This window comes from Mirounga leonina, unplaced genomic scaffold, assembly GCF_011800145.1.
Source record: "Mirounga leonina isolate KUSES-001 unplaced genomic scaffold, KU_Mleo_1.0 Mir_173, whole genome shotgun sequence".
In the NCBI taxonomy this organism is placed as follows: Eukaryota; Metazoa; Chordata; class Mammalia; order Carnivora; family Phocidae; genus Mirounga; species Mirounga leonina.
In genome coordinates this window covers 44,965,684-44,982,083 of record NW_023270447.1, presented here as the reverse complement: position 1 = coordinate 44,982,083, position 16,400 = coordinate 44,965,684, and the positions used below count along the sequence as shown (strand labels likewise).

General features: G+C 40.4%; 1 protein-coding gene across 10 annotated transcripts in view; it reads left to right on the top strand.

Moving 5' to 3' along the window:
* Positions 1–16,400, top strand: part of NFIA (nuclear factor I A) — a 369,111-nt gene that overhangs the window by 191,072 nt on the left and 161,639 nt on the right. The gene's annotated exons all lie outside the window — the stretch shown is intronic.

Below are 16,400 nucleotides of genomic sequence, written 5' to 3'. Positions count from 1 at the left end.
AAAATGATCTCTGCCTTTGAAGATTTTCCACTTGAAATTGTCTGAAGTAAAATAGTAAGGATACGTGACAGTATTAAATTCCTAAATTGTGTAATTACACAAATTTTCTGTTGCAGAAACTTGGTTAGCATAGAGTGCACTCTTTATATACAAACATAATAGTATCCAGTAAAGTACTAGATCCGTGGTATGTGTTCCAAGTACAAAACAGATTGTTATAAGTTGGAATTTAAGATGGAGTAAAACTATCAGTTTCAGTAAAAACTGAAGAGTGAACTGGCAGTCCCTATCATATACTAAACATTGTACTATGTACTTTCCCAGATATCATCTCATAAAATTCCAAAATGCTCTTCCTCAGTGATATAACTAAAGGCCCTAATGGGGTCTGCTATTTCTTACCTTTGTAACATTGAACAGGTTATTTAACCTCTCAAGGCATAAAGTTATTCCTCATCTTTAAAATAGTACGGTAATAATATATAATAAGAGCCTACCTGTTGAAGAGCTAAATAAGATGCACATATTCATATAGCTTATAAACAATTGTTAGCTCTTCAACATTACTCATTATTTTTCTTGTCAGTATCATCCTTTACCATATTGGTTTTTCATCTACTTAGAATGACCTCATTCCTTTGGTCACTCTTTTGTTGTGCTATACATTTTTCCACTTTGATCTCCGTCTGATCTTTTGGAATAGATAAGGTAAACTGAATTATGTCAGAATTGTGGGATGGAGGATTTTTGCCACATTAGATATCCTCTCACTACATAATTTGTTTCATTTCCCAAGCCTGGTACATTCTTGATATCATTGCTGGATTCTGACATTAAATATGGACTCTCTGGCTATCCCCCTATTTATTCTGGTGTTTTAGTGGTATTTTCCTTATCAAAGTTATCTCTTCAAAGCAAGCATAAGAAAAGAGAGACCCCTGAAGTCTTGTCTTTAGTGTCATAAATAGCTACATCTTATTATTTGTTGACATTTGTAAAGGGATAATTATACTTTAGTTTCATCCTTTATTTCCACCTGACTTACAGGTGATACCTTAAGTGTTTCATTTTTCGATCATACTTACATATAATCTGCCTGAAGTTGTGTCCAGAGATACTCATTTTATTCTCATTTCATTTTTAAAAATTGGTGGGCTGTACGGGTATGTGGTTCATGTATTTAGGGCTGGCCATCCCTCTAGCAGGCCTGCGATTCATCTGTCTTCATAAAATGGCCGACAAGCTGTTCACATGCAAATATAAATTGAGAGCATGAGAGGCCTGGCATGCCTTTCTGGAGCTGCCTGTAATACCGGTATTGTGCATTTCCCATTCCAAAAAGCAACCAGGATCGAGCCTGGATTTTTCGGCCAAAGGCACAAAGATACTAGCCAAGTTCACTTTAACCCCAGATCACTTGGTGCTACCTCAAGGATTCACGATACTATTTTGGGGCTGAGTTGGGGGGTGGGTAGGATCATGTGAGTTCAAAGAACGTATTAATATCTGGGGGAGAAAGTAGTAAGTTCCTGTGTTTCAAATGTCTATTTATTTCAAAGAAAAAGAAGTAGAGGCCGCTTTGTCTTGGATGCCTGCAGTGGAAACAGCCTAGGGACACAGCAGGCTGCTCAGTTTCCTCTACCTGCCTTTTGTCAATCTCAGGTGCAGTGATTGGAGGAAACGTGATTTTACCCCTTTTCTAAAGACACATAATCCCTAAAGGGAAATAAGTGAAGAGTTCAGGACCAGGTATTTACGTGCATTAGAGAACTTTTTAGTGTCCGTTTGACCAAGAGTGATTTTTTGCATTACCCAGGTTATGGACGATGAGTTCCTAAAAGGTTTTTGTTTGTTCGTTTCGTTGTTGTTTTTAAAAAGGCAACTCTCATAAATGTAGCAACCGAACTCTAAGAACACTTGGAATCTTGGTGGGTGAAGAAGTGACAGATTCTGGTCTGCAAATAAAATGGGAACGCATTACATCTTCTTCATGTATATATGTGAGGGGAAATCATATTCTTTTTATCCTAGCTCTTGAGGAGAAAGGTAATGGGAAACGAATGGTATTTTCCTAGTAAACCATGGAGAATGAACAGACAAATGGTAACATGCCGTTTCATCCAAAACCATAAACTAGGCCATGTAACTTTACCTAAAGTGGATGCAGCTGTTTCTTCCCTGTCCAACTAGTCTGTTTTTTTCTGTGGAATTTTTGCTTTCTTTTCTTGTACTCCCTTAAGACTCAACTGTAAAAGAAAACAAATCTTTGTCCAATTAGAGTATTAGATGGGAATTTTGAAGGAGTTATTTGAAGCCCAGAGATAAAATACCAGAATCTCTGAAACTCAAAATTGGTATAATATAATGATTAAAAACTCTGCCTCTAGAGTCAGACAGACCCAAGTTCAGATGAAATAATGGCTGGATGACTTTGAATAAACTACTGCCCCAATCTCAGTTTTCTTATCAGTAAAATAAGAATACTAAAAGAACATACTTCGTATTAAAAGGGAGAATATGGTGACAAACCATAAGAGACTCTTAATCTCAGGAAACAAACTGAGGGTTGCTGGAGTGGCGGGGGGTGGGAGGGTTGGGGTGGCTGGGTGATGAACACTGGGGAGGGTATGTGCTATGGTGAACGCTGTGAATTGTGTAAGACTGATGAATCACAGACCTGTACGCCTGAAACAAATATAATACATTATATGTTAATGAAAAAAAATAAAAATTTAAAAAATAATTTTTTAAAAAAGGGAGCATTTGTACATGAAACAGCATCATGTCTGGTTCATAGTAAGGACTCAAAGAAAAGTAGCCATTATTACTCTTAGTTGAAGCTCCTATCTGTAAAGAGCATACGTATTGGAGAGGCCAAAAGCTGGGAGATTTGGAATGGAAGGGGGATAGTGTCAGAAAGAAACCAAGACTTTTAGAGAGGTACCTTCTGTAGGTACCTACTCTGTTCTGAAATGTCAGATGTAAGTCTCCTCAGATCTGTCCATAATCCCCACAGTGCCACATCTGTTTCATTATGTAGACTGTTCCTCACATTCTGTTCACCTCCTAGGAGTGGACTACCACAGAAGTGATTCAGAGTTGCCAGAACCTTCAGAATGAGCATTCCCAGAGAAGGTGATTCTGGAAAGAAGGGGCCCCACCTAGATGGCTTTAATTTTAGCTGAGTCTTTCCTTGGCACCAACCACATAGAATCTGGCTTATTAAAAACTATAAGCTGATTAAGGGTCAGTCTCATGACCAATTCCTTTTAAAACAATCTTGCAGAGCATATAGCTCTGTACCTTGAACTTAGCAGGTACCTGGTATTTATTTGCTTAATGAATAGAATTAATAAGTAGATGAATATGTTCTCATTATCCCCAAATATTTTGCGAGTGTCTGCTCACTGTTGATTTACCAAGAGGTTTTTAAAGAAACAAATATCAAAAATAAAAAAACAAAAAAACTAATTTGGGTGTGGGGGAGAATTGCACATGGACACGTGGACATACATGCGCAGATAAGACTGATAGTGCTGGGAAGCCAAAGCCAGAAGCTATACTAATGTCCACGGTAGATCAAGTTGTACCTCTGCCCCTCCCACATGAGCAGGTGTGAGCGAAGACATGAGATAACCATCATGTTAGCTTATGCTTGCTTACCACAGGCCATGAAATTCTGACAGAGTTCTCAGCTCTGACTGGAATCATGCATTTAATTCTTCTGCATATTGCTGAAACCCCCTTTCTGGCTTTTCAAGAGACTCTGAAGGTGATAAGCCTTATTTGTTGGACTTTGACTTAGAACATCTACTCAAACCACCTTCGTGAATTCCCGAGAGGTACTTGAGCTACTGATAACAGTTCTTATGGGACAGAATGTTTGAAACGACTGCTTGGTATTTACGGGACCTGTGAACAGTCCCCTAAAGCTTGTGTTCTGTGGTGCATCAGATCAGTCATTAATGAGGGAAAAGCTCATGTGATAACCCTCCTACTTAATTCAAGTCACACTTCTGTAGGGCCACACCGAGTCCATGTCTGAGGGAATAGCATCGTCCAGCATTGGCGCTCTGAAAGTCCCCTCCCCGCTGGGACTCGCTGTGAAAACACCCTTCACTGAAAAAAGGAAAATATGGGATTCCCTCGCTAGAAAAAGAAAAGCTGTGTTCACATGTTTTTGCCCCCTCTGTTGACTCTCTCTCATCACCTGCACCGACTACTATGAAAAGCCTCATCTTCATGGTTTTTAAAATGTGGTATTTATAACAGGAAAGCAGAGTTGGTATTTGGATTATTTCCTTTAGGCTTAATCGTGTTTGTTCTTCCTCATTTATCTGGTGGTCGCCCATATGTTGGTGGCGTAAACCCTCAGATGGGCCTTTGCAATCAGTGGAAAGCCATTAATCATGATGCTTGCCCCAGATTTTGAAAATTTCCAGCTCTACCTGCCAATCTGAAAATCACCCTGGAGAATTGTTTGAGTGTGGCTCTCCTGGTCAGGGATATCGTTTGTGTCATTTCCATCTTGTATCGCTACACTAGATACTGTTGCTAAATGTTGCTAGACGAAAAAGGAATGTACTCCAACCACAATCACATCTCCCTAGTCATCCATTAACTCATTTCTGTGAGCATTTTGAATATTTCAATACTTATGAAATAACTTTCAAAGCTACTGACTTGCTGACTTAGGATTTATGTGTGGGATCCACTTTGTAATTTGGGGGGGAGATAAGAGAACTGTTAATTTCTACTTCTCTTATGGATAAACACTGTTTTATCTGATAATATGCTCTTAACACCTTGGAGGCCCTATGCTTTAACTTTTTTTCACTACGTCCTCCAATATATGGGAGGTATATTGTAGTGTTACAATATCAATACATAGCGTAAAGGCAGAATAAAGTTCGTAATTCCAAACCCTAAGAATTGTCTCTTACTTACTGCTGGTTGGACTGCCCATTTTAAGAACCATTTTGATTAATGTGCCATTTTAGTTGGGTCATTTTAGGAATTTTGGAGGCAATACAGCCTTATAATTTGCACTTTCCTGGGAAAGCAGGAGCACTCTAGCACCACTGACTTGTAAATACAATTTATTAATATTTCATAATTTGCGTGAGTTTCTTTGACAATTACCTAGCAACAGTTATGCTCGGTGTTCATTCAAAAAACACTGCAGGGACAGACACAGCAGAGTGACCACCAGAATAGCAGCAATAATAGTAATGATCAACATTCTAAACCATGTAATGGTCCCAAATTAGGGAGACGTTCAAACCTAAATGCCTTCTGGCTTCCAAATCTGTATAATTAAATTCTACCTGATGAATTTTCAGCAGTGCGATGGAGCTGGTCTCTCTCCTTTAAGAGACTAGAGAACCAGAGTTTGGTTTGATCTAAAAATGTCATTCTGAGACCAGGTGAATTGTGCTTTCTTAAATATTGTTAGCAGATGTGACCCATCATTATTTGCAGAGGCTCTTTAGAAATGCCTCCAGACAAAGGAAATTCTTGGATCTTGCCTTTTGAAAGATGAGGTACCAGGTGAGGCTGCAGGCTCCCCCACCCCCGGGCCCCCACATGCATCCTGCAGTGTAAACTAGGTTGAGCTTTACCACAGGACCCAGTGTCATTAAGGGGCTCTTTCAACTGAAAAATAGGGAGGAAATTTGTAGTCATTCTTAAAAAGTAGTTTTACTTCACACATTATGGGTATTTTATTGTCTACATACAGAGGATAACTAGCTGAATAGACTTTAAGTGGTTGGCTAGTGGCCAAAATAGGGAGTGTTTTAGACCCACGTTCCCTGATATCTAAATTCTCAAATAGACTGGATGGGTGGTCTAGTTCAGACATCTTCCCTCCTCCATCTCCCCTCCATCCCCCCATCCCTCACACACAAATAGTTACAGAGGAAAGAAGAAGTAAAGGGATTTCTTTCTGGTCCTCAAAATTATTTGTGCCTGTAACTCTTGTCCCAGGAGACACGACCATTTGAGTGCCTATTAGATCTCACATTCTAAGTAGAAAGGCATTTTTAAGCGTTGATTTATAATTTATTTGGGATTGTGTAAATCTGTCCATAGATCTTGATTCCAAAAATGTGAAACAATACAATTCATGTAGTATTGGAATTGGGCTCAGAAAAAAAAGCAAATGGGGAGCCGTCATCAAATCACAGTGTGGTGGAAGGTACACCTGGTGTTTGTCTGCAGCTCCATCTGCTATTGTTCGGTTTTCCCTGTGATCGAGCCCGAAAAACTCTGGTAGGACCCTTTGACAGAGAAGGACCCTAGAAGGACCCTGCAGGGTACTTTTAATGGTCACTTTCGCATACCTCTCCATCAATTAAAAATCAGCTCGGTGAGCTATCAGGGAGGCTACTTCGGGTCAGGAATAGCGTATGAGCTTTCCTTGCCACAAATAATAGGATCTGATTTGACACTGGAGTGTGAATTTGTTGATTTAAAGCCTGTACATTATTTTTTGAGAAGGAATTGTCCTTTTGTGGATAATATTAGAAAACTGAATGTAATATAAATAATTTATTTGGGGATTTGGAGTCACTAATCCAGATTGATTAGTTGTCTGCCACAGAAATGCATGTGGCCACAGGATTTTTGGCACCTTTTCTCCCTACAGCTTCCCCATTCTTTTTCTCTTCTTCAGGTTTTACTCAGCTCCAGGCAACTCTGTTCCCTTGGCATTAGCTTGTCATTAAGGAAATCCACTGGGATAGCTCAACTAGAGGTGGGGGGAGGGGTAACATTTACTGCAGATTACTCTGCCCCATCTCAGTTGTTTGCTTCTGTACTTGGTTGATTTTCACCCAAAGGGAACAAGGGAGTCTCCTATGCCTTATCTGCAGGCATCATATGGTGCATATAGAAAGAGAGAAGCGGAGAGGATGTTGAGGCAAGGCCCAACCAAGTAGGAATAGGCTTCCAACAATCTCTCCATGAAGGAACGTCAGTGTTTTCTAAGATCTCTGTAGGCATTTTGCAACTAGAGAGCTTCTCAGCAAGCAGTTTTTGTAAACTCAAGAGATGAGCAAGGAGAAGCCAAATCACAGCTTCCGAATAGGTCAGATTAGCAGAGGAGAGTTGCCACGACAAGCCCGACACTGAGCATCTGTTAAGAGAAAATCAGTTGTCCAAGCCACTTATAGGCTCTGTACCTCAGTTTTCTCATAAGTAATTCAACAGATAGTTTAAGAATCTGCTGGATACATTTGGACAAAGTACTGGATGCATTGAGGGAATATAGCAATGGATCAGACATCCTGTTCTGGAGGACTCGATAGTCTAGTGAGGGGGGAAAGGTTTAATTCATCCATCCATTCAACAAATATTTATCTAGTGCATCTTAAGAACCGGGCACTGCACTGAGCAAAACAGAGAAAACCTTACCTTCTGGTGGGAGGAGACAGACAATGAACTAACTAATACATACATAATGTGCCCAGTGATATTAAATACTACAAAGAAAAACAGGGACAGATAAGGGGATAAGCAGTGGAGGACATGGGTGCTATCTTACATAGCGTGGTCAGGGAAGGCCTTTCTGATCTGTTGACATTTGAGTTCAGACCTGAAGAAGGTGAAGAAGAGAACTATGCAGACATTACAGACTTTGATTCTAGAAATAGAGATGAGTAAGGCTTTGAGGGAAGTTGGGGGAATAGTAACAGGGTCAGTGTGGCTTAAGGGGCATGAATGAAGGAGAGAGCAATTGGAGATGGGGATAACAGGAAACGAAATTGTATTGGACGTTCTAGGCCGAGGAAAGGACTTGGCAAAACCCTTGGTAAACTATGATATGCTCTACAGAGGAATGCACATACCAAATCCATTCACTTCTTGATATAATAAATATATCCCAAGCCCCTATGATCTGTGAGATACTTAATGTTTAGTGACGAGCAAGGTAAGCATCGAGTCTAGCGTGGAGTTATAGACAAAGGCCTGATTTGTAACATTGCCAAAGAGAGAGGCTCTCTCATCTACCATGGCAACATCCTTTAGTATCCCCAAAGGTTTTTCCTTATGCATGTAATACTAAAAGCTGAGTTACTTACATGGGATACTTGACTTCACATACCCACTCATGCAAACGATTCCTTTTTCATTTAATGGAAATCTCAATCTGTGGGCTTCCAGCTTATCCCTTATCTCATGACACCATTTAGATCATAAGCCCCCAGGTCTCAAGTACATTTACCATGAAGCTTCATTTTTCTCCCTAATAGTTACCAGATTGAGCAATAAAAATAGAGGACACCAAGTTAAATTTGAATTTCATATAAATAAACAGTGAATAATTTTGTAGTATTAAATGGGTATACTTATATTTTTAAAAGTATTTGTTTATCTAAATTAACTCCTATATTTTATCTGGCAACCAGTCCTAATTCTCCACACAGCCCCGTGTACAATAGTAACAGCAGCTTATGAAAAAGTTTGATTAGTCTGTGATAATTTCACTGATCACAAAGGGTCAACCCACTGGAATTTCAGCCACTGAAAATGAACCCTGGGGGAGGAGTACCACAAAGTTTTAACGAGTTGACTACTTAAATTCCATTCCTCCTGCATCTGCTGGTACTTGGTCCAGTAGTTATCTTGGAACAATAAGCCTCTTGTAAGGTACAGCATAGTAGTTGAGAGCCGTTCAACCTATGCAAGCAAATTTGTAAGTGTAATTAGTGGGATATCAACTGAGTAAGCCATTGGACAGTATGTGAGTCACTTCTTCAGAACAAATGCAGAGGAAGTATACTTTGTTACAAGATTTAGTTATCAGCAGATTATTTGCTTCGTGAAAGATGATGAAAGTAGAAAATCAGTCAAATAATAAAGCACTGGGAAATTCCACATTCGACGGTGAGGTAGACAAAAGGCATTTCAGACAGACTTGAAAATAGAAGGTGCCATATTTTTCATGTGCTGTATGGGAAATGAAATATATATGTTTTCATTTGTAATTGAGGACTGTTTTGCTAGGTGCGACAAAACTTGTCAGAGTATGTTACAAAAACATAGTGTGATCCTTGAACCCTCCCATTCAAAATACAGAATACCGTTCACAGATTCAAGGAAAACAGTTTGGAAAGTTGGGATTAAACTCTACTGGGCTTTCGAGCCAGATAATGATAAAAATAATGATTTTGGTGATAACAGTCATGATGATAGCTTACGTTCCTTGTGGACTTTCTGTGTTCTGGCTTGTTACTTTGGATCTTCCAAGCAGAATATTCTCTGGTGGAATTATTGGTGCCGGGATTTATTTGAGGTAAAGCCTATTAAATATAAAGAGAGGATGCAAGAGTCAGCTGGGAGAGCTTTCACACCACAATACTGACCTGATACCTGTGGAAGGAAATGGGAAAGGAACAGGATTGGGTTGGAAGAATCTCACATAGCAGTAAGCCTCTAAGAAAGTTTTGTACAGGCCAGTGGAGAGTCTTTGAGCCAAAGTCACCTGTTTTAAGAGTTCTGTGTCCCATGGGGCGCCTGGGTAGCTCAGTCGGTAGAGCATCCGACTCTTGATTTGGGCTCAGATCACAATCTCAGGGTCGTGAGATTGAGCCCTGCACAGTGGGCTCGGCACTGAGTGTGGAGCCTGCTTAAGATTCTCTCTCTCTCCCTCTCCCTCTGCCCCTCCCCCCTCCCACTTTCATGCTCTCGCACGCTCTCTCTCTCTCTCTCTCAAAAAAAAGTTCTGTGTCCCATTGAAATGGGTCTGCATTAGTATTCTCCCCCTTAGTCATTGGCTGGGATATCCTGGAGGAAGGGTGGCCTTTGAACAGAGGGATGGCAGCTGGGGTCATCAGGCAATTATGCTCCTTGCAGCAAGTGATCTCTTGGGTCATTTTCATGGCCACCCCAACAGGGCATTGTGCTAGGACTTCTCTCATCCATATTTAATCCGAATACAACCCTACGGAAAGAGGTACTGTTGGCGTGCCCGTTTTACGTACAAGGAAACTGAGACACAAAGAATCTAAATAGTTTGTCCACCGTCCAGAAGGTGGAAAGTGTATTCAAACTTACTCTCACTCCAGAGTCTAATTGCTTATCCATTACACTGTATTGTAGAAAGAACGGTATTCAACCTCTGGTTCCATAACTTATCGATTATGTAAATTTGGGCAAGTAGTTTGAACTCTTGGACTTGTGTTTCCTCATTTATAAGGTGGGATGTCATCACCTTCCCAGGAAATGTGTTTTTGTCGCTGTTTTGTTTTGAGCTTAAACAATGTTAGTTCCTTTTCCTTCCTCATGTTTTTCTCTCATCTGGGATTGTCATCTCTTCCTTTATTCCTTATCTCATCCTCCCAGGTATCTGCCTCAGCCTTGCTCAGGCTCCCACAGGTTTAATTATGTCCTCAGAACTAACGGGACTGTTTCTGTTCAGATTTTATGTATGAATGTGTGTAGGGATATGAAGTACCCAGAACTTGGAGCAATCCATAGTAGATACTCAAGTGTAGCCCGCCTTCTCTTTCATCTACCTCATTGACTCGTAGACATGAGCCATATGCCAGGGGGCAATCCAGAACACATTTTTTTTCTTGCTTTAGATATTTGGGAGACAAAATTACATTCTTATTTTTCTTACGAAAATTCTTTACTCTTTTTCCCTACAATCTCAAGTATTATGCATACTTGATTCTTTAATGGACGGTTTTCAACAGTGGACTAAATTTTCACTCGATTTTTCTGCTGGAGATGGAGAGTATAAAATGAGATGAGTTGTAAGGTATTTATACCAGATGCCATTATGTTTGTTGAATGGCATAAAACAATTATGGTTGCCAATAAATTTGAAAGTATTTCAGTGACAAAAGATATAGGAATGTATTTATTGAAAGCATAAAATGTTTATTTCTGTTGCCCGTTTTTTGTGCAGGACAATCGAAACTTGCACCTCGTCCCTTTGATTTTAGATTTCTGAATTATTTAAAAGAATTGGTTAATTCTCTGTTTCAAGTGAGTAAGACCAAGTTCATTAGGATATCTGATTCCTAGCATGTCCCACATTCACAGATCATGTTAACTCCACAGAGAGGTTTATCTTTTCTTAAAATTGCAAATGCTGCCCAAACTGAAAGCTTTTCCATTAAATGCATTCTTGCAGCTTTGGACTATGAGTAAGATCCCTAACGACAGAGAGGGGGACAGTGAAGTACCTTGTTGTCAGAGCATCAGCCAGTTCCAAAAGTAGCAGTGTTCAGAACATGCATGTCCTTTGAGTTCTAGTGGATTTGCAAATTGATATGAAATACACATCGGTAAAACTCAGCACACACCAACACACTGTTTTTGACCAGTGGTTGCCAACTGGTGGTCCCTGAAGGGGGCAAAAAGAAAAATCTTAAATTATGCATTTTTCCCCCTAGAAAAAGCTACACGGGCTGAAGATTTTTGCTTTTGACGCTGTTTGTGAACTCACTGGTTATCTTGCACTTACAGAGATTTATAGTTTGGATTCATTAGATAGAAGGTGGGGGTGAGATGAATTATCCATTATTTAATAAAGACGGCAGATTAAATACTTTGAGAAATAGGCTCCATGATGGGAAAATATTACAAGATGTCCTTAGTGAAGAAAAGATACAGAAGCCTCAGTTACAGACCGGTGGTTGAAAAATAGCCTTTAAGTTTGTCTTATGCAAGGAGAGAGAGGAAGAGAAAAGCATATGCCAGTAAGAGTCAGTCTAGAATGCTTGTGGCCACGGACTGCCCATCATCATCTCTTTATGTATCCCTCCATTCATTTTTTTCAGTAGATATTGTTGAATTCAGTTCTACCTGAACAGAATTGATAGTGAGGCTCAATGGTGAAAGCAGCTCAAAGCGGGAGACTGAGACGGTGCTTCTCTACGTAAATGGATCAGGAAAGCATACTTTTGGAATATAAGATCTAAAGGAAGTTTGGGTAGCCTGATTGTACATAACTGTGTAGAACATTTGAGTTCCAGGCTCAGATCTCTCTCTGTATGGATTCTTCCTGTGCTTCAATAGGAGAGGCTAGAGAACCGACCATGGTTGAATAATATTATGTACTAGAAACTTTAAATCATTTGGATATCTGAATTTGGCATAATAGTTCTGAGAGGACAAGGAAAATGAGGTTCAGGGATGTTGAGGCACAAGTCCGTGGTCAACAGCAAGTAAGCGGCAGAGGAAGTGCTACTTCATCGTCCCAGGGAGAATCTGAGACGAAACAGAGATAATGGATAGTGAGGTGCTCTGAAATGTTATGGAGCAACCATAAGAATCTCCAATCGCTTGTATCATAAGGTTTTCAGTGTATTTTCTATCTGTCCTGTCCCCTCTTCCCAGGGAAATTACAAACCTGACGTTAGGGAATGACATCAGTGATGACACGCTTATGGTGGTGGTAGTGATGGTGGTGAACTAGTTAAAACGAGATGACCTGTCAGTCCTTTCCACCGAATCCTGGCCCCTGAGAACAGTGATATGTCAGAGGGTGCTGAAAGTGAAGCCAGTACGAGTGGGTGTGCAGAATTACTCGGCATTTTGCTAGGGATACCTCGTGTGCTACGGACGACGTGTCACCATCTGACCTAGGTACCAAGTGATGGAGATGACATTATTAATAACCAATTCATGAGTATTTCTTAGGGGATGCAAAATAAATCTGAAGAGAAGCCCCAGTGTTTTCTTTAGGTACCCCTAACATGTGTTTCGAGGAGGCCACAATTTTAACTGGATACTCCTTGAGGGCAGAAACTAGTATTTGTGTTGTATTCCAAACATAGTGTCTGGCACTCAATAAATATTTTTGCAGTGAATGAATAAGTGGGTAAGTGAGTGAATGAATAGATCCTGAAGGAGTTTGAAGTCTTTTTTTTTAAATTGAGATATATTTGGCATATAACATTGTGTAAGTTTAATTGTATACAACATAGTGATTTGATACAAGGTATTATGATCTCCATGATAGCCTTAGCTAACATCTCTACCTCGTGGCATAATTACCATGTCTTCTAGTGTTGGGAACAATTAAACTTAGTCTCTAATAGTGTTTATTTGGGTTTTGTTATCTATAATCACCATATTCTGTGCTAGATCTCCAGAACTTCTTTATCTACTAATTGCAAGGATGCACCCTTAAACAGCATCTCTTCTATTCCCCCACCCTGGTAACCACCAATTTAGGATTTTAACCTCTTTTAAGGGAAAAATAATTGGTAATTATAGGTAATTTCTCCTTCTTCCAATTCGCCCTTGCCCAGTCTTACTTGTGTTTATTAATATGTGTGCTAATCCTTGTGTTAGACGATGGGGATATAAAGATAAATGAGATGCAGACGCAGTTCTCATCAGGTACATATTCTAGCAAGGACGACAGATATTTAAACAGATATTTGCCATCAAATGTGATTGTGCTTTCCTGAAGGTATTTGGATAGTGTTTGGGGCCCGTGAGGAAGGTAGGTATGAGTGATCAGAAGCTGTGCAAAAGGCAGCAGTAGTTAAGTTTTAGGTGTTCGTGGAGCGATTTATTAGATATTTAAATATTAAAATGTATGTAGATTCCCAGATGTTACCTATGGTCTCCTTGCCCCTTAGAATGAGCTCAAAACCCCCATTCCACACTCTGAAGAAATATATCCAGAATGGACAGCAGAATTTTCGCATGTTTCTGAGAGGGCTTTCAGGCTAAAGTTCCCTTCTAGTTCTAGGTTCCTGCATTTGCTGAGTTTGCTTAAGTGGGTTCAGCCCCTGCCTTACAGGTCCGTACTGTGTACGCATAGAAGTTATGTCGGTAGTTGACTTTGGTGAAGCCGTAGAGTAACAGGGTTGGGGAGGGAGCACTTAGGTTATGTCTCAGAACACAAACCACTTGACATTGATTTTAAACAATTCTCTTCTTCAAAAACACTTAGGCCACTGTGCCATGTTACCACAGCAGTCTGTTCTCACTCCTGCCCTCTCCTTTCTGAGCCTCTTCTTGCTCCTGTTAAGTTGTAAAGGCGGAGGAATTTCACCATCTCTTATTTCCTTCAATTTTGCAAATTTATGTTCTTGGGAGTTTGCTTTATCAGTAAAAAAGTACCATCGATGTACTTTCCTAATCAATGTATTCTAGTACGCTTGATTAATAAATGGGATTCACAGGTTCTGTATGTGTGAGAGGGAAGATACAGGTCATTGTTAAGCAAAAAGAGCATTGGGCCCACCACGTACGGCTCCGTTTGGCTGAGGTGTAGTGTTTCTGAACAGTCTCTAATACACCAGTTGTATCCTGTTCATTCTTGAATGGCCAGTCATCCAGCAGACCTTCCTTGGAATGAAGCTTGCTGACTGGCTGGCTGACAGATAGAAAGCATCCAGAAGGGAGAGATGGAGACGAAATTAAAATGTGACTTCTTTGGCATCCACCTTTCGAACCCAGGCCTTCCCCACTTTACTCTAATGCAATTTAGTAGATGTTGGATGGAAGCTAATACAGTTAAAAAGAACTTCATGTAATCTCACTAACATTCTTAGAACATGATGCTCAAGGTTTTCTGGTCAAGGATATTTGCATTTGCATTTAGAGCATAGTTAGAGCCAGAACTCTGTGAATGTGAAAAGTCCTTGCTCTAAGGATGACATTTCCAAGCTGTCAAAATCTGATGTGCTCAAGGCTAAAACCAAAATTGCCTTTTATTCTGTAAATATTGAAAAGAAGGCTGAGCATGGTACCGGTGGATTTGCTAGCCAAGGTACTAGCCCACTGGGTTGGAATCAGAGAAAATCCATTTGTTGAGTTTAAATTGTTACGAAATTCAAGCCTGAGGGACGCAGTGAGAAAGTATACTGGGCAGACACAGTCCCACGTTTTCCTGTTGGCGCTCAGCCCCCCTGGCACTATTTACTAGTGCAATTTCATTTGAGGGCATAAGCACATTACATGAATTTCTGTGACTTGACTGTTCTTATCTCTAATTTCTTCATGTTTACTGTGAAGTACAGAAATATTCACACTAAATCTTCACATATTATATTCACTCACTCAATCAACATTTATTTAGCAAACATCTGCTGTATCCCAGACATTGTTCCAGGCATCAGTTATAGGACTGACGAAGCCCAGAGACGAAGAGTGATATGCCTAAAATAACACGTGGATGATGAGTAGGACGGAGACCCTTGAGGTCCAGCACTTTCTACTATACTGTCCTCCATTCTTTCTACTATACTGTCATTCTGCTTCTCTTCGCCTTCCTGCTTCTCCCCACCCCCAAAATAACCTGAAATTGGAAAGTTACTTGAAAGGCTATTGAAATCCTTCCCTTAATTTGCCAACAAGTTGTGAAGTTGATTGGAAAGTCACTTATTTAGAATCTTGAGTAGAACAATGGCAGTTTTAATATGACCTCTTTTTGTGCGTGATTCTCCGAATAGTGTCTGCAAAGGCCAGTGTTATTATAAACGAGATTGTAAACTCCATGAAGGTAAGGACTACTGTTTTTTTTCTATAGCACAGTGCCTACCACATAGTCTGAGTCGATGATCCTCTGTTGTCAATGCAGAATGAAATGCATCTCTTGTGCCTTAGAGTATCTCTGTTGATCTGGGGTAGTGTGTATGCAGGATGAGCTCTCCATAAAAGCCTGCTGCAGGAGAGATTGTAAATGATGTCCATATTCAGCGGGCCTCTGCTTAGAGCATGAATTTCCCGGCCCATCTTTTCCTGTGTTCAGTGCCTATATGACCAGTTCAGCAGCTTGCAGTCTTGCTTGCTGGATCGTGGGGTATCTGTGATATCTGAAGGCCGGCAGGCAGGACAGCAAGGTGGTTTTGGGGGCCAGGCACGAGAAGTTTGCTGCCAGTCAGGAAAGGTTTTCCCTGGGTCTTGGCGGGGACTGGCAGGAATTCAGGCTGCACGTTTGATAGTCTTCCCTTTCTGCCACCGCTGCTGTCCTCACTGGCCCGTGGTTACCAGCTTTCCTAAGTGCAGCATCCCGCCAGAAGATGGTGTGTGGGGCAGAACTGGGTGTAGCTAGTCCAAGTGTAAGATAACGCATGCTATATGGCAGAGCTGACTGGGACATGAAAAGATCTTTGTGCAGCAAGAGGTTGAGCAGAAAAATAAAGAACAAATAGAAGTGGGCTCTGTGCAAGCATTTAAGCAAATACACGGGTGAAAAGAAAGACCAATTCATGTTATTTTAACAAGTAACTCAACCTATACTTTATGGGAAAGCATAAATATAAGACACGGTATCTCTCTTGCCCACTGTTCTTTTTCATGATCTTGTAGGATCTAGAAAGTATAAAATTTGAAGAAGTGATGAGTTTGATAACTTTTCTTACTGGAGGAACTGTTTTCTTGAAAGGAAGCCTCGGTGGTTCTCTAATTTGAACTTCGAGGGG